General features: G+C 47.3%; 1 protein-coding gene across 1 annotated transcript in view; it reads right to left on the bottom strand.

The window, feature by feature from the left end:
* Positions 1-21,196, bottom strand: part of KIF26A (kinesin family member 26A) — a 93,489-nt gene extending 72,293 nt beyond the window's left edge. Inside the window, exon 1 of the mRNA XM_014250039.2 lies at positions 21,123-21,196. The gene's annotated coding sequence lies outside the window, so the exon portion shown is untranslated. The remainder of the gene's footprint in view (positions 1-21,122) is intronic.
* Positions 21,197-27,643: the final 6,447 nt, after the last annotated feature.

Genomic DNA, 27,643 nt, shown 5'->3' with positions numbered 1-27,643 from the left:
CCAGCCAGATAAAATACAGCTGGAGACAGACCATTTGAGGTGTGTCTAGAGAACAAATAGCAGTTTAAAAAACAAGAATGTTGTACAAAGTTAAAGGAGTTTGGTCTATTTAGTTTAGAAGAGGGGAAAAGTAATGAAAGCCCTGCAGTACAAAAAGTGGTTACAAAGAGACTGCTGACAAATTGCTTCCAGATCCACTTGGGTAAGGAAAATAGGAAATCATTCTACTTCTAAGCAAAGGTAACTCAAGAAAAACTATCAAAGATGAGTGAGCATTGGCAATTGCTACAGAATGGTGTTGGGAATTCTTGTTCTTTTGAGAATTACTGAAGAGCAGGTGAAAAACATCTGTGGAGGTTATCAGGAGATAGATGACCCCATTCCAGTGGAGGAAGCTAGACTACTTTTTTAAAGATCTGAGGATCGTTCCCCAGCCCTATGATACTAGTTTTGGAAAGATGGGCAACATCTGTGCACAGACTTGCTGCTTGAGTCCAAGTGCCACAGACATCAAAATACTGCTCTACTTAGATGACTGCTAGTTATTAATAGTAGTAACCTACACTATCTTGCTCACAGCAAGTTTTCCAACTTGCATCATTCCTACGTTAATGTCATACCTCTTGTCCTAGTTGTGACCCTCTATATACTTTGAAAAATTCTTCTGTCAAATACAGCCAATCATCACCACACACAAAACTTTCTTTTACCACTAATTATGCTACATTTTATATCCCATTTTAATCTTCCTTTACAGACACAAAGTATAGAATTGCTACATTTTGCTTCCTAGAACTTCAGGGACCAGCTTTAGGAATCCAAATGAGATGCTTAAATTAGAAGGTGCAAGTCCATCTACTCCTATCTGTCCATCTCAATGGACACCAGGTACAAGTGGTGTCCCTCAGGGTCCATACTGGGACCAGCATTGTTTAACATCTTTGTTAAGGTCAACCAAGGGCAGCCTCAGCAGATGACACCAAGCTGAGTGGTGCAGTTATCCCACCTGAAGGATGGGATGCCATCCAAAGAGAGCTGGACAAGCTTGATTCGATGAGAATCTCATGAGATTTAACAAGACCAAGTGCTGGTGCTGCACCTGGGTCAGGACAAGCCCCAGTACCAATCCAGGCTGGGGAAGAACAGACTGAGAGCAGCTCTCGGAAGAAGGGCTCGGTAAGAACTGCCTTTACCAGCCCAACAAATCACACTCGTGTGAGCAGAATGACAACAGTCTGGTGATCAATATCCACCTGTAACCCTCTTGTTAGGACACCCTGCAGCAGTCCTGTGAAACCTGCAAGATGTGCAACCTCTCACCATCCAGAGGACTGCTGCAATCAAAGAGGAGCTCCCTTTGCCTAAGGTCTGTCTTCTACAAACATAAATCCATGGGGCTACGCCCACAGGCAGACATAAACCCACTCTGCCCATGCTCAAAGCAACTCAAAAGCTATGTTAATAGCGTTTATAAACTCTGCTAAGGCACAGGATATAAACATATTAAACCCCATGGGCAAAGTGAGCCTGTAACACATGCACACATAGACATATACCCACGGATGATTGGCAAAAATACCTCTGCAACCTTTCAGGCTCTTCACACACACAAAACAAGCCTCGTCTCCCGAGACACAGAAGCAATCAAATACCTGGCAACAACTTTCAAAACCCTTCAAGCCAGATCCTATTAAAACCAGCAACTAAGAGATGAAAGGCACTAGCTCGTCCTACCAGTCACACTTAACAAGGCTCTAAAACATTTACTGTATCTAACGTTACCTCTATAGAAATTCCACAACTGTAGACAATGCCTAACATCATAGGATACATTTATGTTTCCGTTCAATTGAAGGTACTACATAAAAGCATGTTTTTATTTTAATTTGTGTTCTGGGACCTTGGAAAAGAAGCTGCCTCATCACCTGTTGGAAAAGGCCAAGTACAGAGGAAGAAAGGGTTCTTTTAAGAATAGAAATTATAGCCCCAGAATGAGACCTGGGCCCTAAAGAAATCCATGGCAACATTCATACTGAGTGCAAGTCATTATATCCTCCTCTAAATTGAAACATCCCTGTTATTAATTTCAAATTAGCAGTGAACTCTCACCAGCCTGCCTCTCCATTTCATAAAACGCCCATGAAATGCATGTTTGTAGTTGCTGGGTTACATTTGGTGTGAAAATTTCCCCATTTGTTTTAAAACAAGGTTTTCTGGCATTATTTGTGTCAAATTTGCAGTGAATCATTAAAATAAAACCTGCTACCCAAGTTGCCTTAGTATTATCATTACAGATATAAATACACATTTAAAACCAGTTGTGTAATCATGCCTTGCTAACATCCTTATAAAATCTGACAGCTTGTCAAATAGCCCCCACTGTGGACAGCACTGAAGCAGTTCTGGAGATCATCAGAGGTAAAAGGCAGTGAAGATAAGTACCTTGTCCCACCTCCTGCACATCACAGCTCTGATAATTTCAACCATAAGAAGTAGTGACCCTGACAGGCTTCTTTAATGAAAATAGATGCTTCAATATTTTAATAAATACTCATTTTTATTTAAGCCCATGTACCTTCCAAACCCACAGTACTTCTGAAAAATATAATGTTTTTAAAGTACACAGTATATGAATAAAAAACACAAGCAGGTGGGGACAGCACTTGAGCTGTCCTAAATCCAGAACTGACACAGGCTACTACTCTTTGCTCCTGTGACACTTTGTATCAGCAAAGCCAGAAACTCTGCTCCCAGTGGTCAACTTGGAAAATCCAAGTGGCTGATTCCAGGACTCTCAGCACCATTCCAGGCACTGACTGTGCACTGTTAATATTTGATGTATGCTTGCAGCTCCAGTCTCAGAGAAAGCCATTAAGCAGGACATGCTCAAAGATGTGTGTTTTACTCCACGTGCCTGATGCTGTGATTCACAGGGAAAACCTGCACAGAAGGCACAGGCTGGGATGTTACTGCTCCAAGCTCCATCAGCAAACAGTCACTGAAATAAATTAACATCAGCATCTCATTGAAGCCCCTGCATGAGAGTGTTAGGCAAGATTTATTCAAGACTACAGTCTCTGGAGCAATTGATCAGAATCAAAGGTAAGCCAAAAACTAAACAAACTAAAATGGGACCAGCTAGAATAACAAAGCAGCATGGCCAAGGCAGCAGCCACATGACAGCCAGAGGCATCTCCAGAGCAGTCAAAACAACTGTCCACAGAGCTTGCCAATGAGCCAGATGCTGCTGCTGGAAGAAGAGTAGTGTTGATATAAACTCAGAGATACGAGATGCTTAACACCAAGAGCAATCAATCTTCATGATTCCCACATGGCTGCCAAGCTTTGCTATTATGCCACAAAGAGATGAAAACAAACTTCATGAAACACATGTAGGTCTTACATGAGAAACTCCCTCCACCCTCCCCTTGCTACTCAGAAACAAACCCACAATTTGGGTGTAGCTGTAAATGACCTGATGCTTTTCCTGAGTTAACAACAGAATCAGGAAAGAGTATCGTTGGCTAAACAGTGCACTGCACACGCCCTGCCAGAAACCAATGAACTTATCATGCTGTATAGGAAATTCCTATCTTCCACATCAATTAGTGACCCAAGAGTGATTGATTTTATAATCCCAAACTTGACTTACAAAGAGACTTCCTCTGGGGCCAATTTTCCATTACCCAGCATGTGGAAAATTGCATATGGTCAGTGCACTACGAAAACCAAGGAAAAATAAGTGCTATTTAAACCCCAATTCTACCATGCCTCCACATTCTTGCTTTCCTGAGGGAGATGCACTTTTGACAGTTACTTCCTTTCCCTGCCCCAGCATCCTATCTGCACCACACACCAGCTGGGCACTCAATCAAAACAGAAACAACAACAGGAACTAGCAGCTATTCATTACAATAGGATCAAAACATTTCTAGGCACTAGCGCTTTGCCAAGTTACCATCCTTGAAGACCTGCCACAATCTTCCTCTTCCCTCCCATCACAGACACCACTGCTGAAAGTGGCCCCACTTCAACCTGAAGCACCTCATTTTGAAGACCACAGCTTTTGAATCAGAACTGCAGGAGGCAATGGGACTGGGCAGCAGAAAGGTGAGAAAATTACCTGGCCAATAACACAGGCTGATGTTTGTCCTTATTCCAATCAATTTAACATTAGCTCCAGTCTATAAAACAGGATTTCACTGCACACCAATGACCAGGGTAATCACAGAAACAGCACTGCAGTATGATTACTGGGTGCTAATTATATCTTATAAAGAGTTAAAGACAATGAAGTACATGTAATAAAGATTTATATGCAGTTTTTCACTGACCTGAAACAGCTTCATACATTAGTAGGTTAACGTTACTGCAAAAACAAAGCAAACAGTTACATCTACATGATAAAATACATGAAACCCAAGAGCCAGATGTTGGGTCCTTTCATCCAGGTAGCAATAATTTAATTCCTGGGAAAAGATGATCTGTCTTGTTGTTTCATCAACACATAATACATCTCAGAACCAATCCTGGCCCTCTGGCCTGGTCTGGGTACAAATCTGCAAGACTGCACAGAGTCATGGATCAAGGGTCTCCTTTTCCTGTGCAGCCATTGCTTCCTGGCAGTGAACAGAGCAACTGGAGATATCCTCAGTCTGTATCTGTAACTCCCCATTTATGCACAACAGCACAGACCCCAGAGAGGCTGTAAAGAAAAACTGCTTCCCCTCACATCCCTCCAGGAAGGCCAGTTCTCCATAGGTAAGCACAACAGGGAATGCCAAGAGCTGCCCACCCTCTCCGCCACAGTTTCTGATCTCCAGCTCTGAGACACAAAGGGTCCCTTGGCCACCAACTAAGGGCCCTCTTTTCCAAGCACCATCAAGAACTGCTGGCCTTGGGTGAGTCATTTTGGCCACACCATCCTCATCTACTGTCCATCCCCCCAGAGAACAAGACTCATCACCTCTGGAGAGGTGGACAGTCAACAGCCACCATGAGCACCCACCCAAAGGTCACAAAATACTTGATGACACAGGACCCTACATCACGAGCTACTCAGCAGTTTTGCTAACTACACTACAAACAATGTAACTGAAAAAGCACATCCCTCTGCAAGGTTACTCCAACCCTGTCACTGGATAAACCATACCACATGTAAGATACACTTCTGAACAAGGCACAACTGATAGGAGCATTTAATAAACACAGCCATTAACTAGGAAACATCCCTACAGCAATTAAAAGTTTGCGAAGTACTACAACATACACCTGGTTATCGCTCTGACATCTGTTTAGGTTTTCTGTGTCTTTGTAAGTGAGACCAAACAGGAAGATAATTGAGTTTATGGGCATTTCATGAGAAAAATGACAACAAGGTACTGCTAATTGTTCATGAAAAATGGCATACAAACTCAAATGAAGCATGTGTAGTGTTTGAAATGCTTAAAAGTTACTACATTGCATAATGAACCATATATGACCAAATGGTGTTTCTCCTACTAAAGAATAAAATTATTCTAAACTAAGGATTTCATCATAAAATGTGAGGAAATTCAATCTGAAAAACTGCAGTTGTGCTGAGCACATTTTAAGACATATGGCAACTTTATAATGGTCATCAGGGATGAAGAGCCAAAATTCTGCTGCAGATTTTAAATTTAAGACATTTCACATAAAATTGCCTCTCAGGAAACAAATTAATTGTTAAGTGTGCATCCTCATAATGTTACAGACAGTATTTGGCATATGTAAATATGACTACCTCAAAATATGAATGCTGTTTTCAGTACAATTACCCAATTGTTTTAGAAAGGCTCGAAATAAGTTTTTAAAAAATTGTGTGAAGGCATCATTAAAAGTAAACAAATATAACAAGAGCTGCCTTAACTTTATACAGAATTACTGCAATATTATTCAGCTACAATACATTATCCAGTGTTCAAAAGTAAATGCCCCAATTACTATTGTAAGTCTGTCATTTAAATAGTTCCTTCCTGTTTAAAATGTGGAGAGCCAAATGCATTTTCCCACCACTAGGTATTGTGTAAGAGTCCTTTCTCTTCCAGCAAGCTGGCTGAAGATGGATGAGCTTCCAAACTGATATCATTTTTAATTACGTGTTTTTCTCTCATTACTAATTTCCTAAACACGTCTCTAATCTCGCAGTGAAATCTCTGAGTGCAGTAGGTGTATCCACATACATCATGCTCTTGAAAATTAAAATGAGATAATGATCAGGACTGCCATCACAACATAACCTGAAACAAGCAAGATACATGAGAGGTGATACATACCCATAAGACTGATCTCGAGTGTTTCTGGAAAGCAGCAACTGGATGGTTTCCATCCTTCCCGTAGAGCCAGTACCACAGCTAGTGGGGTCTAGGAGAGGGAGGTGCTTCAAGCCCCCTCCAGCCTTGCACTTTCCACCAGGCATTTACAAGCTCATCATGCTAAATGCATTTCCACCCCTTCACTCCCTTCCCCTAAACACCGCACCAAGAAGCCCTGTGTGCATAAGGCAGCCAGACCAGCCACTCCTCTGCAGAAGATGTGCTCAGGTATCCCAGTTCCCTCCTGCCAGCAGGGCTCCAACAGCTCCTTCCAGCTAGGCCAAGGTCCCCTGCAGGGGCTGCCTTCCCCAGGAGCACAGGCTGTGTTGGAGGCAGCCACACCCACCGGACAGGTAGGGAGGCACATGCCCACACAGGCCCCATGGACCAGGAGGGGTCAGACCCCCGGCTGCTGCATCAGATGCTCTCCTGGCAGGAGCTGGGACCCATCAGATCAGGCCAACCAAGTGCCAGCCAGTTATTCCCATGGGATCCCTCTCATTCCTCAGATACCTCTCACTATCCTGAAAGGGACTGCACAGCTGAACAGAGTTGCAGCATTCTCTAACCATTAAACCAGCAGGACAAAACTGAAGCTCTTCAGGGAAAGGGGGGAGCAAAAGAAAACAAAAACAAAAGGCTAACTGTCACAGGGCTTTCTTCCCAGCTAAACACTTCACACACCGAATTCCTAAAGGAGTGATGCTTTCAGCACATCAGCTGCCTTCTCATCAACTGACACTTCCCAAATAAAGGAGGAAAATCCTAGAACTGTTCAGAGTGGCTGACATTTAAGAAATCAAATAAAGCAAAACCAGATAAATCAGAAGCACTTAAATAAGTTTGTATCTTCTAAACAGTCTTAAAATATGTCACAAGTATGATTCTGCCTACTCACTCAAAGAAAAGGGATCTCTGCTGTTTTGCAGCCAAAAAGATGAAGGTAGAAAAGGACTAGAAATACAGTTGAAGTGCACACACCAGATTAATGCTCGTAAAACCAGTGCATGTCTGAGGAACACCAACACCAGGGCTCTGGTACATATGCATGCAAGTCACTAGTCTGTAATCGCAGGCTGATCAAAATGCATGTGCTAAATGGAGTAAGCTTATCTAAAAATGTAATGCTAGCTGAATTGCCCTGGGCCCCTAGGGAGGCCTGCAGCACACTGTGAGTGGGCTGGAGTTCAGATTGTTTTGCTGAATTCACACGTGCTGCTGTGGAAGCTGGATGGTGAAAAAATTAAACAATTTCACATTTTCTTCTCAAAAAAAAAAAAGTCCACAAAATTTCATCATGGTTTTTTTACCTGCTATCTATCCATTGACCAGGATCAAAAGCTCTAAATCCAGCCTTAACTTCCCCAAAAACTCAATTAAGAAATTCCTACAAGAACTCTGGTTCCTCTTGAAAACAAACACTTCTCCTAAACTTCCCACAGCAGAGGGAAGGAAAAGCTGGGGATGCTCCCATTTTCTCCCTCCCACAGCACCTTGGGAGGACCATGAAGACGACACCTACAGACCCAAGGCTCCACCAGACCTTGGCCTTGCAGCACCCACCCCTTGGCTGGAAGCAGCACCCACCAGGGAGCCAGGGTAAGGCTGAACTGCAGAACACAACCCTCAGCCCCAGGTGGGAATTCACTGACCACCAAGGGCAGGGCAAGCCTTTCATGTGCCTGCTGGGTTATGACTGGGCTCCTACTCCTTAATTCTCATTAACATTTGCTGACACCTGCTTTACAACCAGAGGGACAGGTTCTTTACGAGAAGCCGTTTCACCTTCCCCAGTTAATGTCTTAATCCACAGACTGAAGCAGGTCAGATTATCTACACTTATCAAAGACAACATTATGCTTCATAAGCTATTTTTCTGCTTCAGTAAGGAGCAAGTACATTTTATTTCTTACTATTTTACCCATTACCTCACCGAGCTGCATTATTGTTAGTCTTTCTGAGGCTCTCCTAGAATAGGAATGCATAAAACAGGATTTCCTCCAGCTCTGCATACCTACTTACTCCAGAGTCATTAATGACATAGGATTGGATTGAACAAAGACTTAACATCAAAAGAGCATTCAAAACAGCTGGGAACAAAAATATATCTGCCTGGAACACTGCATCTGTGTTTTGTCTTTTGAAAAATGCCAATGAGGCAAAAATTTGGTTTTAAGACTACTTTTACAGGGATGTTTTCATGAGAAAAAAAGGACTTGTGAAACCCTTGCATGTGGGACATGTATCCCAGAGGGCTTCAAATTAAGTTTATAGCAGTTTTTATACATAAATCTGTAAATCGAGTTGTCCTCTTTCTGGAGATCACATGTGACTTAACTGCTGTCAAAAGGAATTCTGCAGAAAGGACCCAAGAGCTGCACAAAGAATCCTCAAAAAAAACACATTGTCCTACATGTGAAACAAGCAATAGCTGAAGGGTAGGTAACTATCCTCAGAATTCAGCTCTGAGATTTTTAAAATACCTCTAACCAATATGTTAAGGAAAACTTATAGATATATACCTGTAAGAAAAATGTAAGTGATACTGTTCCAGGATTCGTAGAAATTAAGGCTATTGCTTGGGTTCAGTGTTTAGCATCCAAAATAACCTTGGCAATCTCTTAAAGACCTCTGTCTGGGTGGTGTACACAAAAGCAGTGGCAGGCAGCAGGCTGGGAGGCAATGCAGGGATGCATGAGAAGCACTACAGGCTCTGTGCTGCTGTCAGCTCCCACCTGCCCCAGGACATTTCCTACCTCTGCCTACAAACACAGCGATCCTCCAACCACTAAGTAAACAGTCTTTGAAGATAACAAAGCTTCTTCTAATCTCTCACTGATGTCACTGCTGTATTGTACTCAGCTGAGCTACAGAAATCCTGGGTTAACTCACTCTGTAAGATCAGGATTGCCTTAACTCTGTTGTTGCACAGACTTCAGGAATCCTGTCAGGTACAGAAAGAAGTATGTTTTTCACTCAGTGAATCTAGGTTTTCTCTTGTTGAATAACCAATCATTTTTCAGCTTGCTTCCTTAGCAGCAGGTGGACCATTTCTTACCATTATGCTTAGTGAGACAGCTTTCCCAAAGAAAGCACAAGCACAGCCCCTTGGAAGGACAGAATGCCATGGACAATTTTCTAACACTAGCAAACACGACTGTTGCTCCAGTGACAAGAAGGAAAAATCAGATTGAGCCTGGACCAGTAGGGTAAGATTCCTGGAGTGGTCCAGGGCCAGGAAGTTGGACTTGTGGGTCCCTTCTAACTCAGGATATTCTATGATTCTAGCAAGAGAAATTAAAATAAAAACTGTAAAAAGAAAACAAAAAAGTAGAGACTTCCAGTTAATCACCTCAGAGGACAATGACTTCGTGTTTTCACTTGTGTTCACTCCCCAGGGTGAAGTGTTCTGCATTTCAGTTCTTTACTATCTACTCCACACTTTTCACTGCACCCAATCCTCCAAGAGCCAAACCCTCCCACAGGAATAAAACACACAGTGAAGAACTCAGGGTAAGTCAGGAAAGCCAACCCTGCATATAACACATCTTTCATGTTATCAAAAGACTTGGAAATATGATGCTGAAACCCAACTAAATTCTTACAGCACAAACAGAGCTATTTTGCTTTTGAGCTGCATGTGCTTATGAGCAGACATGACCAGAATAATAAAAGAACACAGAGCACAAATCTGAGAATAGGAGCTCAAGTTGTGCCTGAATATTCACACTCCCTGTCAGTCCCAAAAGCAAGTTTCTTTTGGAAAGCCTGAATATTGTCAGCCGGGGTTTTTTGCCTCTAGTTATAACAAATAGATCCTGGCACTACTTCTACACACATACACATAAACAGGTAATTATGTTACCCCTGAGCAGAAAAATGAAGAGGATGTGTTGGAGAAAAGCAGACGGAGGTAATGATACCAACACAGAGAGATGGATTTGGAATACTGACACTGACCGGCTCTTCAGTCTGGTTTCCACTGCAGCCCACCCATGTAAATCAACCAAAACTGCACAGAGCAGACTTCATTTCCCACCTGTTAACACAGGTTATTGATTCCACTGTCAATAAAAGAACCATGATGCAAACTGCTATGAAACTAAAACCCAGTGTCGCATGTAACCGGAGACAGAAGGAGGGAGATGTACGTTCAGGATGATGTATTGCTGAAAATACTCTTCCCTGAACCCAGCCATGGCTCCCCAAAGGGTTGTTACCAAAGACATGACTACCTCCCACTGCCAAACTGCCCTCAGGGAGCCAGTAAGACTGAGCCAGGGTGCTTCTCCTTGTGATCAACTGAGCAAATGCTGAGTGAAAATTTCCACATAAAAATCAGAGAAACCCATTCACAACCTGTGTGTTTCACAACATGTCAGCATGACAAACTCTCTCAATCACACAAATATTCTTCTAATCATTTAGCTCTTTGTAGAAGTCTCAGATTTTAAACTTGAATAACAAGTAACTTCACCAGAGGTCAGTCAAGCAGCAGTAAGACTGCACAAGTTGGCAGGTTAAAGCATCTCATGTGTACAAGAGTACAAGTATGAAATTCAGAAAGGGCCCCCAGGGATCCCAATGCAAGACATGAAGATGTAATTAAAAACCATAAATCCATCAAACTAAAAATATGTAAACTTAATGTATTAACTCATATATTTTTCTTCCTTGAACACATTTGTCTTATTCTACACTCCTTTGGAGCCTACAAATAAAAAATTAAAAGTATGAGAAGAAATATTTCTTAATATGTAAAAAGTGAATATCAATAATAAATGCTTTTTACTTTATTCTTACAGGTAGTTGCTGGAAGAAGCTCTCTCAGCAGTCTGCTGAGATTCTGTGCAATTTATGAATTATTTCAACTGTATCTCCTCTTCACAAAATCCACAAAAGGAAAAACATCTTACAATGTTTCCATGCCACTCAATCATCCACACAAAATTACCCTTGTGAGAGCTTGTTGGAGGAATGTCAAATGTATCTGCCTGCCTTTGCAACAAAATCTTCAGAAAAAGACAAACAAATAGTTCAGTTTACAGTTACACAAGTTACACTAACACCTGAACATTTTAAGAGCAGATTCAGGGTTTAACTTTGAATTTCAAGCTACTGGCAAAATAGTTCTAGGCTAAATCCTGCCCCATGTTTCACCCACAGCAGAGTTTCCAAGATAGCTTACAAAAACTCTGCAGTACCTGTAGGTCATACTAAGTCTAAGGCACATCTTCTAAAAAGGGTATTTTGGACAAACTAGCCCTTCCATCTTCTGCTCACTGACCAGAGAAGTAGCACCAAGCGCTGCCCAGAAACGACAGTGGCAAAGACATTTGTCCCTCACCTCCACACTTCAAAGGCCAAATTTTACAGAGCAAATTTGTTTCTCATCATTAATGAGTGTTTCCTTGGAACCAGGTTTCCCAGGGCCATGCAGCAGTTTGGGAACAGCACGGGTAACCCACAAGGAGCAGAGCGATTGAAACAAGGATGACCAGATTTCCTGATTGTACAAGCCACTTGTTAGTCCTCAAGTTTCTGTCTGTCACATTCCACAGAGTCTCTGAAGACAGCTCCTGTTGGCCTATTTTGGGGTGGGAATTGGACATGTGCCACCAATCTGGCATAGTGCCATTGATCTCAACCACTTCAGCAGTCTCATCTCCTCCAAAACACTCAGCAGCACCACTCTGCTGAAGGCCATGTGATGTACCCTGGGCATAGACACCATCCCTGAACTCCTCAGGAGCCACATAAGATGCAAAAGCACCAGGCAACCCCTGAAAATAAATTTTTACTCGATAAAGCCATATGCAAGCTGTAGGAAACTGCTGTTGTCTGACATCTAGAAGAAAAGCAGCAATGCCAAAAGGAATAAGTACATGTTACAACATACAATACAGCAAGACCAACATAAGGTAATAAAAACAGAATACAATACAAACTGAGTACATTTAACATCCCAAATGAGTTCAAACACAAAGCCAAATGCTGCCCATTTACAGTATAATCAGCACTGATCAATTTATACACACAGACAGCAACACAAACCATGCTGTAACAAATGGTATGTTGCAATAAAACAGGAAACACATTTAAACATAACCTTTTGAATGCTGTGAGAACCAGGACTAATGCTTCTTTTTCCCTGTTCATGCTGAAAGCCAAGCCAATGTCCAGCCTAGCCAGAAGTATCATATTTCACTTTTGTACATCCCTCCCATCCCATTCACCCAGCAGTGTAAAATCCCTCAGCAACATCAGGGGAAGATTTGCTAAGAGCTAAACGAAAATTGATCATCTTCCCACAGCTGTCCAGTGTTCCACTCAATCCTGCACAGGTATTGATGTTTGGTAATAGCAGCCCAGCCCCAGCTGAAACTCAGAGCAGCTTGCCAACTCCAGGAATGCTGATCAAAGACAAATTTTAAGACTTGACTCAAAGAAGGAGGGTTGTACTCACCTAAGCCTCTTTTTGTGAGCAAGAGCTGAGATTTCCCTGATTCATTGTACATTAGGGTAATGTACATAGCAGTCAGACTCTTGGTGAAAAAACAGACAACAATGGCATTATGCTGCCTAAAATACATGGATATATTTATACTAAACATTTTTTCTCCAACATGAGAATGAACATCTGCCAGCTACACCTTAAAGGGTCAAGCAGCTTCAAAGTAAAGTCAGTCCAAAGAACTATATCACGAAGATTTGCACTTCCTTTAGCTTATGCTAAAGAAGAATATATTACTCCTGCTAAGTGACATATTCTCATCATATTCCAAATGATAGCAATAATAATTTGAAGCTTCGTTCTTAAGTTCCTCCATAAAATTTAGCTTTCTTTTCATTTAAGAGTAAAATATTTTTAATGAAAAACTAGTAATTAATACACCTTGGCATAAACTTCAACAGCAGTAGGAGGGACTGAAGCTACTAAGAGCCTCCAGTTTACAAGGCTACATCACATTTCCACAAGGCAGCTTTCAAGTTACAGGAAGGCATCATGCAGTACACAGATAAAACTTTTAGGTACCATCAGCACAGCTCTAACCCCTGCTCCCTGAGCTGATCTCATACCTGCTGCTTACTGAAGCTCCACTTCAACTGGACACACACCACAGACCTTCAGTCTCCTTCCACAGCCTCAACACTCCTCTCCTGGTGAACTAGCAGATTTTCAGGACTACCTGTTACTGCCTTTACAGTTTACTTGAAGTTCCCAGCTTTTTCAGCTCTTTCTGCTGTTGCAGTGACCCCAGCTCCAGAAACTCCTCCCCAATACCTGACCTGAAAGTTCAGTTACAAGTCACAGAGTCCCTTATTTTCTGTGTCCCTGTGTTATACATTCCTGTTGTGCACATTACAGGAGCAGTCAGTTCTACTAACAGCAGTTGATACTTCATGCCATACAAGCAAGAGAGAGTCCCCACCACAAAAAAAAAAGTTCTTACCAGAAATGAACAAAAGATAGAAGCATTTTTTCTCTGCTGAGCCAAGGAGAAATTAAGCCCATGGATATTAAGCTACTTGCCCAAATTCACAAACTCAGTGACAGATGCAGGGATTAATTCAGATTTTGCATCCCTGAGGTGGGACAACTCCTGTTAACAGAGGCAGCAAGGGGTATGATTCTCCTTGAAGTAAGGCCCAAGTTTTCTCCCATAAATCATTATACAAAATTAGCAGACACTTGTTCAAGAAGTCATGCAGGTCCTGATCACAAGCACAGCCAAGAATACACAAGATTCCCACCTTCCTAAAGATCCCTTCCACTTGGAAATACACTGGACACGTAAATATAAAATAGTTATTTCAGTGCTGCAGGTCTGCAGTCAGAGGACAAGGAGACAAATCCAGACAAGTTAAATTCCACTGATTTCTAGTAAATAATAAAGAGCAGATACAGTACTTCCAACTGGACAGCTGCCTGCCATACTCAGTATGACCAAAATCCAAACAGATCTAGTTCCTGAAGGTAATCCAGTTTTGAGAAAGGCAACAGCACTGGCATATGGAAAAATATTCCATAAAACAGGCAGACGCTTTCAGAGAGATTTTCCTCATCTAAGCAGGGTGAAGCAAAATCTCTGCTCACTTTTCATGACAAAGCATTTATCTGCCAGCTGAAAACCCAGGGACGAGCTGACTCTTCCCCACATCAGCATCTTCACTGTGGCAAGGACAACTCAGGCCCACAGAGTGCAGCTATTTTGGGGTACCCAAACAGCAGGAGACACATGCAGCAACTGTGAACATGGTGGGTAATCCTGGTCTTGGTGGGAGGGAAAAAAAAGAATGAAAATCTTGATGGTTTCAGTCATCCCCACTCCTGTGCCCTGCAGTGCCAGGTCCACAGCAGAAGCCACTGTCAGCTGCTGTGAGCTGAGGAAGAAGAGGAGGACGACTACTGCCTCCAACAACCTCATTGTTAACAAGTCAGAGGTTGGGATCACTGTAGGTGGAAACTCTTGGCAAAAACAATAAAGCAGCTACTACATATTTCAACAGGTTCAAAGTAACCTCAGATGTTAGGAGCAGATGCTCTTTTCCACCCCCTGGGATTTTGAAATGGTTTATGTGTTTCCTCCCTTTCCCCTAATAGGGCAGGGTGCTGAAGGAATTAGCCAGAGAAAGAGCCAGAGAAACACTAATTACCCTCAGCTACCCAGGAGACCACAGTACCTTCAGCTAATTGTGCAATCCCCTCTTCAGATCCCCCAGTGAGGTCTCTTGCTTCCAGCATCCAAACTGCAAGATAATCCCTCTCACCTGTATTTTAAAAGGGCATGCTTGAAAATCCTAAGCATCTAAAGCAAACTCATTACAATTAGTTTCCACAGCCTGTCCAGTCACACAGGGAACGACTGCGCCGAGTCAAGGACGGGAACTGCTCGTGTCAACACATTTGACACAGTCCTGTCACTAACCCTGTTATTAGACTGCACACGTACCTGCAATCCACATCTGAGCACACTGCCTGGAGCACTCCACAGCCAAGTCTCTGCAAGAGTCTCTCTCACAAAATTAAATATTAAATGTGCATCTTAAAAAAATGCCCCGTAGTTTCATATTTATTAACTGAGACCTTACTTTTCCACTTACGCATTTTTGAAATGTTAAATATAGAACATTTTAAGGCGCATTTAGTGCTTGTAAAGAGCTGTGAAAATTGGATTCCTCTAGAGAGCAATCTGTAAAAGACAGCTCTTCCACTAAATTCCCGTTATCCATATCAACCCAGCTGCAGAAAGATCTCCCATGAAAATAAGAAGAGCCCCTAAGTAACAGAAGACCCCAAACTTAGTCAAGACTCAGCTGTGTCACCATTGTGACTCCCAAATTCCAGGCAGTAAGGGGCTACCCCAGCAGTAAGTGCTGACACACTAACAGAAAACAATGGGCACAGGCAGGAAAACTCAGTGAAGCCAGGGACTACTCCTAAAAGCTTAGACTGACTCCACATGCACCTCAAGTGTTGCAAGAAGTCTCCATATGCTCTGAATCCTTGTTCTCTCAGGGAAGCATGACCCTGCAGGCAAACACTGAGGACACAAAGCCCTCTCCTAGGGTCCTCCACAAGCAGCACAGGCTCCTGGAGCAGCCAGCAGTGCACAGTGAGGAGACAGGTATTGGCCAGGGATCACATGAACTCTCCTTGCCTCTGCTCCTGCTGATAGCAGGCCATCGGAGTGGCCAAGATGGGAACTACAAAGCATTCCTGTCTCACACATCAAGACTACAGCTCTCAATCCCATACCTGTCCTCTCAGCCTGGTTTTCCAAAGCAATAACAATTACTGCATGGTCCTTCTTTGCATCCTTCTTACTGACAGCCCACCTAAATAGCTTTTGAACCTGTCAAATTATTTGAAATTGAGGTAGAAGGCACAGAACATGTTCCTACAACTTCCACAAACTATGAGAGAAATTGGGCAGTACCCACGTGTTATTAGTTGTTTGGCAGAAGCCAGATGTCCAAGTTCTAGCTTACTGTCAACCAAACAGTGTGTGCAGCTGCAGAGAAGATGCTGCCTCTTATGGAGTCATCTCCAAGGAGGGAACAGCTGGGATTAATGCAGAAGGATAGGGAGAACAAATGCAGTGAACATCCATCCCACCATCCTAGTTCTGCTGCTGGTGGAAACATGGGGGAGTTATTTAGCATACAGGAGAAAGCCACAGGAAAGTGCAGGCCTAGCCCAAAACTCTTCATCTCCCCTTCAGGTGATGCAATCAGCAGCACACACAGGTGTGCTCCCACCAAGAGACCATCACTTTGACCAGAAGGAGGAGTGATGGGAGCTCAGTCCCGCAGCACTGCCTGGCATTTGCAGAGGTAAGACATCCACACAAACAGCACATCTAAAGCCAGCTCCATCTTCCCTTTTTTCCCGGAGTACCAGTGATTCCTCCAACTCTGACTGGTGTAACACTGAGCCCTGACAAGGGTACAGCAGGCTAGGACTTGCTTAGCTACCTCAAATGATTCATGGTTCATCAGCAACAAAGGTATTACCTGTTCTGCTCACTGAGGCTCCCTGCAGACCAGGGCTGGCAGCGTGATCCTCTGTACCCAGCTCAGCTTACCTGGGCAGCTGAGAATACAGGATTTTTTAGGTATTGGGGAACAGAAGATTGCCAAGCCCACCACTGGAAATACAGCCACACTCTCTTGTCTGTCCTTCAGGCCCTTGGAAGCAGTTCAGTGGTGTGCCTCATGGGGATAAAAATTTAAAGCAAAACAAGAGAACAGGGAAGAAAATAAGCTCTTTAAGACAGGAAGAATTTCTTGAACTCAAGCTATAACACAAAATTAATGTTTCTGCCCTGATTAATGTTGCCTCTGGCACCTGCCTGCACTGGCAGTACAGTATACACTGCTCAGACTGGGGGTGTCTGGGCATGAGGGTGGATGGAGACAAGTGAAATGCAGTGTCTGAATCCCTGGGCTGGGAGAAACATGATCATCAATGCTAACCACTTTCAAAGTGAACTTCTGCTGGTCTTTGCCTCCTTTCAGTTCTGATTAAAAAAAAATCTTCTAATACAGTATACCTAGGAACAAACATTACTTTTCTACAACCACAATATTTACACTAGTATAAATCCCTTCTGTGGATATAGTTGTATCCATGTGTGCATTCCTCACACCAGGAGAGCTTTTCTCCTCTGCTCATAAGGGATTAGCTAAAACCATTTTACAGTAGCTGTATATCCTTAAGGCTATTTCCTGTGCCAGAGGCAGCAGAGAGTTTACTTCCAGAAATGCAGCTCCAGGAGCATGTCTCTCATATTGAACAGTCCCTGCCTCTCCACTTGTGGAGACACACACCTCACTCTGACATACACCTCCTCAGAAATGACAGCATGTTTGGGTTTTACCTAACAGGGGCAATCACACTAATTAATTAATTAGCATTTGTGAAGCACAATGAAGAATTTAGGTGCTAAGTAATATTATTACTAATTTAATCTACATCCCATTCAGTCCTCAGTGTCTTCCTGAAACTGCCAACAATGATGCCAATTAGTGGTAATTGTGGTTTGTGACAAGGCTATTTGCCAACTGGGAGTGAAACACAGACCACCAACTCATTTCCCATGGATTGTCCCACAGCTGCCAACAGCAACAACTTCCAGGCACAGCAACCTGCTCTGCACTCCAGCCAAAATTCTGGCATTAGGAGATCCCGTATCCCATTACCGACTCTCCAGGGACGCAGCCTGCAAAACTTTCAATTAGGGATAAACCAAGACACCTTGTTTTTCCCTCCTGCATTAGTTCAGGACATGACCCAGTAACTGATGCCAACACTGCGATACCAAAATGTTAATCTGGGATAATTTCAGATTAAACTTTGCTTGGTTCCATCCACACTTAGTGAAAATCACTTTTTGATTCACACACAGGCCTCACTGTGGTGGAAAACTGTAAAGGCAGCAGCAGTAAAATGAAGGGAATTGAGAGTGTAGGATGCAATAAATCTTGTGCTTGGGAGACTGTTTGAAGAGTTTCAACATAAGCAAAGAGGTATATCTTTTTATCAGCTGTCCAGAGAGGTTTGGAGGACTCTGAAGAGACACAAACAACTACCAGTATTCTACAATCAATGCACATCATCTGAGCACTGAAACTTTAAATTATTTATATATTTTAAATACATCTAATTGAAAGGATAGCAACACAAACTGTATGAATCATAGCCCTCTCAAGTAATTAGATTTGTTATCCCTGCAGACTGCAAACAGTATGTTGGTTTTCTATTCTAATGTGAATTCAATCCCTTGTCAGCTGCCCCACGCATGAGAATACACCTCTACTCTTTCATCAGGAAAGATATCAACAGCAGGAAACTAGCCCTTCTTTCATCTCTGAGGCACCCACCCACCTTTCCAAAGGGTTTTCAACCAGGTGTGGAAACCTTTCTGAATCTGTGCTGAAAGATCTCTTAATTATTATGGCAAAAGGAGGTAAATCCTTTGAGAGCAGCATGCTCCAAGCAGTAGCCTTCTGGTGTTTACTCATCCAGTAGCTGCTTAGTTTGACAGTGCATTAGAAGAGCTTGTAGGGAACTTTGGACTTGCATTGTATGGGCATGAAACTCTTACAGAGAGGAGCTGCTTTTTCAGATGTCTTGTTATATAATTAAACAAGAAAGGGAGGGGGGGAAATCGAGCAAGCTGCCTTTTTGGCACAAGCATTACACAGTGCTCACCCTGCCAGCATATTGCATCAGATTCCCTCTGCAAGGCCAATTCTCAGCAGCTGAGTAGCCGAACCCCTGACTGTTATCTCCCGCTAACCTACTTCACGCTCACAAGGCAGTAAGTACAACTGTTTATTGCATCTTCCTTCCTGAGGAGCTGCTCACCACACCAGGATTAGAGGGAATCTGAGCTTGCAATTAGGCTACAGGTCTCAAGTGTCAGAGAATGCAGTTTTCAAGAAATTTCAGCCATCAAGCCTTACTGCATGCTGCACAGGGAGTAAACTCCAGGTATCTGTTACTCCATGCTCAGGTCTGCTGAGGTTCTGACTCTGTGATGACTCCTATTTTATTACGTTCCAAGGCATGCTTTGAAACCCTGCAGAAAAGGGGGATTATTTTACCCATCATCGAGTGCTTATCAAGGAAGTCCCCTGAGACTTGCAGGAAGGAGACCACACAAACAGGCCTTTGCTCACAGGTCTCCTCACCTGAACACCTGGCTGAGGCCCCTGACTCTCCTACACTGGGAATTTTTTTTTCCCATGGCAGAGATCCGCTCACAGATAGGACCAGATTCTTTATGGCAGAGGCCCACCCCAACAACAGGAACAGGGGTTTCTGTCTGCTCATTGAAGCAGCCTATCTCAGGCACTTCACAAGGGAAATTAAACTTCTTTCCACCATTTGCAGCAATCCAGAAAACAAAAGGTCCAGCAGTCCTGAATCTAATGAGATAAGATACGTGACCTTTTACACCACAGAAATAAGAGCCTACTCCAAACCCAGCAAGTCAAAAGAGAGACTCCTGTCGATTTCAAAAGACTTTGGATCTGGCCTGAAAATGCAAACCTCACTGTGCATTTGGACACTGCTGCACAATGCACTTCCAAACAAAACTATATTTAGATTCAATGGGAATTCTGTAGATCATACAGGAACTCTTTGAATGAAAACGAAGGTCAGTAGGGTTTGGCTTCCTCTTCAGACCCTCCCCCCCATTCTTGCAAACATCCAGATAAGCATTGTTTAGAAAACAATACATTACTTCCAAATGTTATCAAAACCCCAACACACGTTTTGTGTGTCCTGAAACAAAATCTCAGGGTCTTCTGTTGTATTTTGCCCCATCAGCTAATTCTCAGGATCTCTTCAGATGTCTAAGCAATACTGTATCGAGACTGTCTTTTTTCACCTTTCAAAAGCTTTGCTCTACCTGCTCTGACAAAGGAAAAGGGACAAGGATAATAAAGGCCTTTGATAAACAGAAAACAAACACGGAAAGGAAAAACTGCGCAATCAGAATACATGCTAATAAAGCTGCACCTGTGTTAGAGGGAACCTCCTGCCATCCTCATGCACTCTCCCCATTCCCTACAGGTATTAAGTGCCACGGTGCAGCTGGAGGAAAATGACACGGCCAATGCATGCCCGAGGGACATTATGGACAGGAGTGAGCCCATCAGCCAGGCAGGCACGTTCAAGCACCCAGAGGGCGAAAGCACAGCCCACTCAAAAATCATCCCACTCAAAGTTTCCTCCAGCGCCACAGACACAAGCGTTTCATTCTCAGCTGCACTTTACGGGCTTCTCGGAAGGAGGAGCTGAAAGCCCGCCACCGGCAGCTTCTTTTAGGAAGGATGAAGGCAAATCCCAGTCGCAAGAGCGAGCCGGCATCCCTGGGGCGGTGTCAGGAGGTCTGGGCGGCCCCGGTCCTGAGGAGGGACACGGGGAGCTCCCCCGGCACCCTTCTGGGGCGGCCCTGAGGGCGCGTCCCGGGCAGCACCTCTACAGCTCCTCGGCCCTTTCGCTCCTCTTCCCAAACTCCCTGTTTTAATTTTAACTGTTTCTGGCAGCCGGTGGCTGTAGCAGCGGGTGAGCGTCCAGCCGCACAGTTTCGCTTTCTGATTAAAGTCCGGGACGGGAAATCCTTGAACTTTTGAAGAACCTTCCCGGGTTGGAAATCTCCAACACGCTCCCCTCCCAGATCCTTTGGGGATGTACTTGTGACCCCGCGCGGGCCGGGGCCCGCAATCCCCCGTCCCCGACCCCCCGGCGGTGCCGGGCGCTGCACTTACCGGCGGGGCGTTGGGCGGGCAGCCGCCGGCAGCCAGCCGGGCCGCCTGCCTCCTCAGCTCGGCCAGCTGCGCCTGGCAGCTCCGGCACCAGCCCCCGGCCGCCGCCCGCTCCAGCGGCCGCGGCTCGGCCCCCGCAGCGGCTCCCGCTCCCTCGGGCGGCGGGCGGCTGGCGCAGCGCTCCTCCTCGGCGGCGGCCGGCGGCCTCTTCCGCGGGGAGAGCTCCCGCACCGCGCTCCCCTCCGCCACCTGCGGAGACAGCACAGCTCAGCAACGCGGGACGCGGAGGCAACGCTGCTCCCACCCTCCTCGCGAGGAGGAAAAAAAAAGGGGAAAAAAAAAGTAAGGAAGGAAGACTATTGGGAAAAAAAAAAAAAAACAAAAAAAAACCAAAGAAAAGCTCAATCGCGGGGAGGAGATGAGTGCTGTAGGAACTTACCCCCGGCGCCCGGGGATCAGGTCCCAGAGCCTTCCTGCCGGCGGCCGCGATCATGGTAGCGGGGGATGCTCCCCTGCCCCGCTCCGCTAGTGCGGGCGGCGCGGTGCCCGGCGGCGCGGCCGGCCCGGGGCGCCCATGGGGGGGCGGGGGTCAGGGGTGCCAACAGTGATCGCGCCGGGTCCCCGCCGCCCGGACTGCCGCTCTAGGTGATGTTGCCTCCCATGCTGAGATGGGAACGAAGTTTGGGATGGGAGAGGAAGGCGGAGTGAGCTCCCCACGGCGGCACGGGGAAGGACCCAGAGCACGGGAGCACGTCGGCAAAAAAAGCTGGAAAAGTGCTCCGAGGGCAGGGGAGGAGGGGCTGGGCAGGGGCTGGGCGGGGTGGGGTGATTGGGGCGGGGGAGCCTTGGCCGGGGCGGGCTGGGGTTCGGGTTTAGGTTTGGGATAGCGGCGGAGGGATAAAGATACCATTTCATAATGACCCTACAGGGAGAGTGCCAAAATCAGTGAGACTTAAGACGTTGCTTCCTTCACACTCTAACACCCAAGTTCCTCGGGAGTCAGAAAAAAAAGGGCCGGGCGCGGGGTGCGGTCCCGCCGCGGGGCGCGGAGTCAGAAAAGCGGTGCTGGGGGTGCGGGCCAGCTGCCAGCGGGGGTCAGGGGTCCAGCCGGGGTCCGCTCCCCTCGCTCCGCCCCGCGGCTGCCGCTCTCCTGCGCGATACGGTGGGCTGGGATACGGTGCCCACCTCCCCCGCGGGCAGATACGCGGTGCCGCGGGGCTCAGGCCCTGCGGGGCCGGCTCTCCCGCCGCTCGGCAGGCGTGACGGGATGCTCCTACACGCGAAAATTGACCTGACAGATGGAGAAATTAACGTTCGCAGTCTACTTGGCTGCCGCTCCGGCTCGTATATTTAGCACTTTTCTCCTTCTTTTAGTTTTTTCCCCCCAGAGAGCGGAGTGCTCGCCGCTGTCTGTCACGGCGGTCCCGCGCGGGCAGCGGTGCCGGGGCCGGGACGTGCCCGGGCCCCGCGGGCTCCGCGCGGCCGCCGCCGTCCCTGTGACCAGAGCGCCCCCTGCCGGCGCCGCCGGGCCCGCGGTCCCGCCCGCGACGGAGCAGCCGGAGCCCAAACCGGAGCCCGAGCCCCAACCGGAGCCCGGGTCCCAACCGGAGCCCGGGTCCCAACCGGAGCCCGGGTCCCAACCGGAGCCCGGGTCCGATCCTAAACCGGAGCTCCACGGGGCCGCGCCGGGTGACGGCGGCCGCTTCCCCGGGGATGCCAGCGCGGTTCCTGGGCCCCTCCCCCGCCACCGCGCGAGTGGGTGCTGGCGGCGCGTGGGGTCTGTGGTGATGTGGACATCGCTGAGCACAAAGAGTGGGGAAACACATACGGATAGGGGAAAAATTAATCCCGCCCCAGGAGGCACCTTTCCATCGCCGCTTAAACTTTTCTGGCTCGCCCGAGCACGTGTGTGAAGCGCCCCACCGGCCCCACCCCTAAGGATGCATGCATGTCTTGGGGCAGGGCTGGGGCAGTGGGCGACAAGCACAGCCCTGAGGCGCCCCGCAGGCAGAGAGAGCCCCCCCTGCACTGTGATCGCTACCCCCCGCCCGCCCGGGAAAAGTTTGGGTGCGGGAGTAAAGCGGAGACCGGGGGGACACGGGCTGGTTCCTGGGGGCTGTCGTGCGCCCCTCTTGGGGCTGGCGGGGAGCCGGGACTGGCACAGACACGCACCAGGGACGCCGCGCCCCGGCTCCCCTCTCCCCGCCTGCTCGGGCGAATGCTGCTCTCCGGAAAGTTGCTCCGAAATTTCCTGTGCCCAAACACCATCTGCAAAAACCTCCCGCAGCTCCAAGGCTCGGGTTGGACGGGGCGGGGGGTAAAGGGGGTGGGCTCCCCGGCTGACGCTGGGTTGAGCCGCGCTACGGGGCTGAGCAATCTCCTTTTCTTATTAAGCACAAAACCCTCCTGGAAACAGGGGGACGCGGTGCCACCACTCCCCATCTGGCACCGGGGTCACATAAGGTGCCGCGGTGCCCACGGGGAAGCCCCAGGAGGGCTCCGGCAGTGCGGTTCCCCCGCGCCCCTCCGCGCCGCTCCGCGGAGCCGCCAGGACTGTTCGTGGTGCTGAAACCTGCCCGGCACCGCCGCCCGCAACTTCGCACAGCCAAGTTTGCCACCCCTTTCCCGTGAGCTGACCGTCGACCCCCTTCTGGGCCCCAGCTCCCCCGGACCGCGGCAAGATCCCCTTACCCTGGCTTTCCTCCGCAGAAGGTGGCTGGTGAAGCCGAAGATGATCTCCGAGTCCAAGCACAAGGCTCCTATCTCCAAGAGGCTGGGATTTTTCCTCGTGGCGTTGGAGGAATCGGGCGATTTTTGAAAAGCCATAGTTTAGGGTTTGAAATATCCTGCTCCCTGAGCGGAGGCGATGTATTTGTATACACACACGCACACAGAGTGGGAAGAAAAAAAAAAAAAAAAAAAAAAAGGATAAAATAGCAGACACCTCCCACCCGTTTAAAAAAGAAGGAGGGAAAAAAGACAAAAAAAAAAAAAAAAAGACCAAAAAAAAAAAAAACGCCAGACGCGGGTGAGTTACTCCGTCATCTGCCAGGATGCGCCGCCGGGATGAGGTAGCCAGCAGCCGGGCAGACCCGCCAGTCTCCCTGCCTCTCTCTGCTGCTCTCCGCCGCTCTCCCTCCCGTTTTATCCCCCCCCCTCAGCGCACCTTGCCTGACGAGCGAGCGCGGGCGCGGGGCCCTCAGCGCCCCACAGGCACTGGGGCCGCGGCCGGGGCCGCCGCTGCGCTGGGTGCGCGGGGCCGGCAGCGCCCTGCTCCCCCGCCGCCGGCCATCAGCTCGCCGAGCGAGGGGGCTCCCACCGCCCGCTGGCCAGGAGCCCGCACTGCGAGCCTCCTGCCTCCCCCCATCCACTGCTGGGTGGGTTTAGTGGCTGGGTTGGTGGGTTGTTTTTTCCCTCCTCCTCCTCCTCCTCCTCCTCCGGGGTGAGCGCAAGGAGGGAAAAGCTGCCAGTGAAGTCAGTTTAGGAGGGAAGAAAGACACGCACCAAAAAAAAAGGGGGAAAAAAATAGGGGAAGGTAAAAAAAAAAAGGAAAGCGTGAAGGAGCAGAGTAGAGCACTTTCCGGAAGGGACGCCGCCTTTCACTCCAAAAAGCTTCCCCCTTTTCTCCCCACTGCTTAATTTTATTTGCGGTGGTTGCGGACGGCAGGAGGAAGCGAGCTCCTCCTCATCTAGGGGCCGAGACACAGGTGCCCGATGGCCGCTCCTGGTCCGGCAGCCTTCCCTGCAGATTGCGTCTCCGGTCTCTGACGCGTGTCCCAGCCTGGGGCTCGGGCAGGGCTCGGGGTCCCCGCCGAGGCGCGGCCCGTCCCGTCGGGGCGGGCGGGATGGATGGAAGCGGGGAGGGGGCTCCGGGCAAAGCGCTAATCCCTTCCCACCAACTTTCCCGCTAAATAAATAATCCCCCCCTGACAAAAGCATTAGCCAGCTCCATATGCCCTGCAGTGAAAGGGAGTTGAATAATCTATTTATCCCGGCTCCGCGCCGGCCGCCCCGCCCGGCCACCGGCTGCTGCTGGGCGGGGGGCGGGGGCAGCCGGGCCCGCTGCTCCCGCCGCAACTGCGTCCGGGGCAGGGCTGAGGTCCTGCCCCGCAGCCTGGCCCCGGCCCAGCACGTGGGGAGGGAGCTACGGAACGGTGTCGGCTGCTGGGGAGCGGGGAGGGAAGGAGGAAAGGAGGGATAGGGATGAAAAGGGGGAAAGGGAATTGAGGGAAGGGAGGAGGGAGGGAGGAAAAGGAAATAGAGAAAAAGGAGAGAAGAGAGAAAAGAGGGAAGTCTTAAGTCTCTATGGCCACAAAAGGACACCGTAGTTTATGCTGAATTTTTACTGAGTTGTCTGTTCTGGGCTTCCCAGCTCACAATGATTCTGTGTGTTAGTTGAAGGAAGAGGGTTAATAGGTGTCTCTGTAGGATGGAGGGGTACAGGTGTAACAGGCAGGCACTAAAGCAGTGCTGGGAGGGAGGAGAGGAGGGTTGGAGTGGTGAGATGCTTACAGCAAAGGTGCAAGGGTTTGTTTGGCTCCTTGCTGCATTCCTTCCTGATGTCCAGCTATCAGACCAGAGACGTACCAGTGCGTTCAGCTTGTCCCTGAACCCATCTGGGAATGGTGTCTGCAGGGACTCAATCCCTGGGCCACTCACCCTCTCATCCCCCACCACCCCTGTCCCAGCTTCCCAAGGTCTTCCACCATCCTTCCCTGCACAAGTGGGATGTTCCCCTGCCTCAGAAGATCCCTGTGCTTGGAAGGTCTCCATTACCAAGGGAGTAGGAAGAAGTGGGTGAAGAGGAGTGCAGAAGGAAAAACTATTCAAGCAAAAGGGTGGTATGGACATCAACAATCCAGGTAAAAAGTGTCCCCACTCAGGCACTCAGTTCAGGTGTTCAGCATGACGTAGAACAGTGCCCCTCACCAGAACCAGAAGCATGAAATGTCATTTCCCATTCACTGGAGTCTTTCCCAGCTCGGCTTGGAAACATTCAACAGCAGACAAAAACTCAGCCAGGCCAGGAAGGCTTGTTGTCTGCTCTGAAGAAGGCCTGAGGCGTCTGTCACCATCCCCCACATTTTCAGACCAACCAAATTTAAGCACTGACGCCATGCTCAAAGACAGCCCAGGCCTTCCCTGTCCTCATGGCACCTACAGCCCACCATGACCTCCTTCCCCAACACAGTTTATCCCTCTTCCCTGACTCTTGGCAAAGTCCCTAGGAAGGACTGGGTCTAAAATATGCCCTGAATGTCAGGGACTGAGGGTCCCTATTCAACCCCAACCTCACCCCTAATCCTGGAGAGTCTCCCTTTAATCACCCCTATTAAAGCAAATATCTCCCCACCTCACTGCCCTCAGGTGTCTTGCCAATAAACAAGCTGAAGGGAAAGTTATTACCTTTTATTCATGGTGTCTAAACTAAAGTAAAACATCAACAGGGTGACTGTACATAATAATATACTAGATAAAGTCCATTTTTCTTGGGCCCTCTGAAAGCGATCCCTGAGCATTAAAAAGGGTCTCTTAATATATATCTTATCTCCCCGCCACAGAGCCCTGGCTGCAGATAACCAGACAGCCATTACTGCACCTCTGAAATAACCCCATTTCCATCAGGGCCACTTCAAACAGGCTTCTCTTTAAAGACCCCTGCCTCTTCCCTGAGGGGAGGTGGGAAAAGGCTTGAACCTCCCTGTGTGGGGGATTTCATCCAAGTTCCCAAGCATGGTGTGGGGTTACTGCATTGCGATGCATTCCCTTCCACAAATAACCATGGAGCAAGGCATTCTGCCTGCTAGCCACAAGCCTAAATCCATCTGCCTTGTGCCCTGCTTTGGGGTGAGTAGTGCTGGGCTCCCACCGTTCTGCTCCCCTGGGCCTGCTCTGCAAGCAGAGAGAAAGCTGAGGAGGAGAGGAGGGACATGGCAGGCAGCTCCCACCTCAAGGGAAATGGCCTTCCCAGTGTGTGCACCCCAGGCTGCAAGGTGACGCTGTACAGGTTGCACTGGACCCCTTTATTAATACACCATACAGGTGATAGAGGATTTATTAAGTATATTGCTGTGATTTCACATTTAATTTACTAAGAATACAATGGTTTGGGCTAGAGGACCCAAGGGAAATCTAGGCAAGAGTGAGCAAAAATCCATGAAATTCAATGTAGCACACTAATCATGAAGGCATTATAGTATTAATTGCTATAATGATATACTTCTAATCCTATCTTACACTGCACCACATAATTTCATTGGGTAAGAGAGGAAAGGAATTAAATTTAGTTCAATACAGGCAAGCATGTAACTTAATAGAGTAGTTTGACTCCAGCACACTCAGGAGTTCAGGGCTGATGTCACAGAACATGGTCAGCAGCACGGAAGAATGATGGCACAAGACTTTTGACACTCTCACTGACATCTGGAAGCAATATGGAAAAGTGCTAGATATCTGCTTTTCAAGAGGCAACCTGGCCATATAAAGGATAATTAGAATTCGTTGCAAAGATGATTTATCATGTC

Source organism: Pseudopodoces humilis, chromosome 7 (genome assembly GCF_049639895.1).
Source record: "Pseudopodoces humilis isolate 2021_Gansu_Grassland_sample_001 chromosome 7, ASM4963989v1, whole genome shotgun sequence".
Classification (NCBI taxonomy): domain Eukaryota; kingdom Metazoa; phylum Chordata; class Aves; order Passeriformes; family Paridae; genus Pseudopodoces; species Pseudopodoces humilis.
This window is presented reverse-complemented; position numbering and strand designations above follow the sequence as displayed.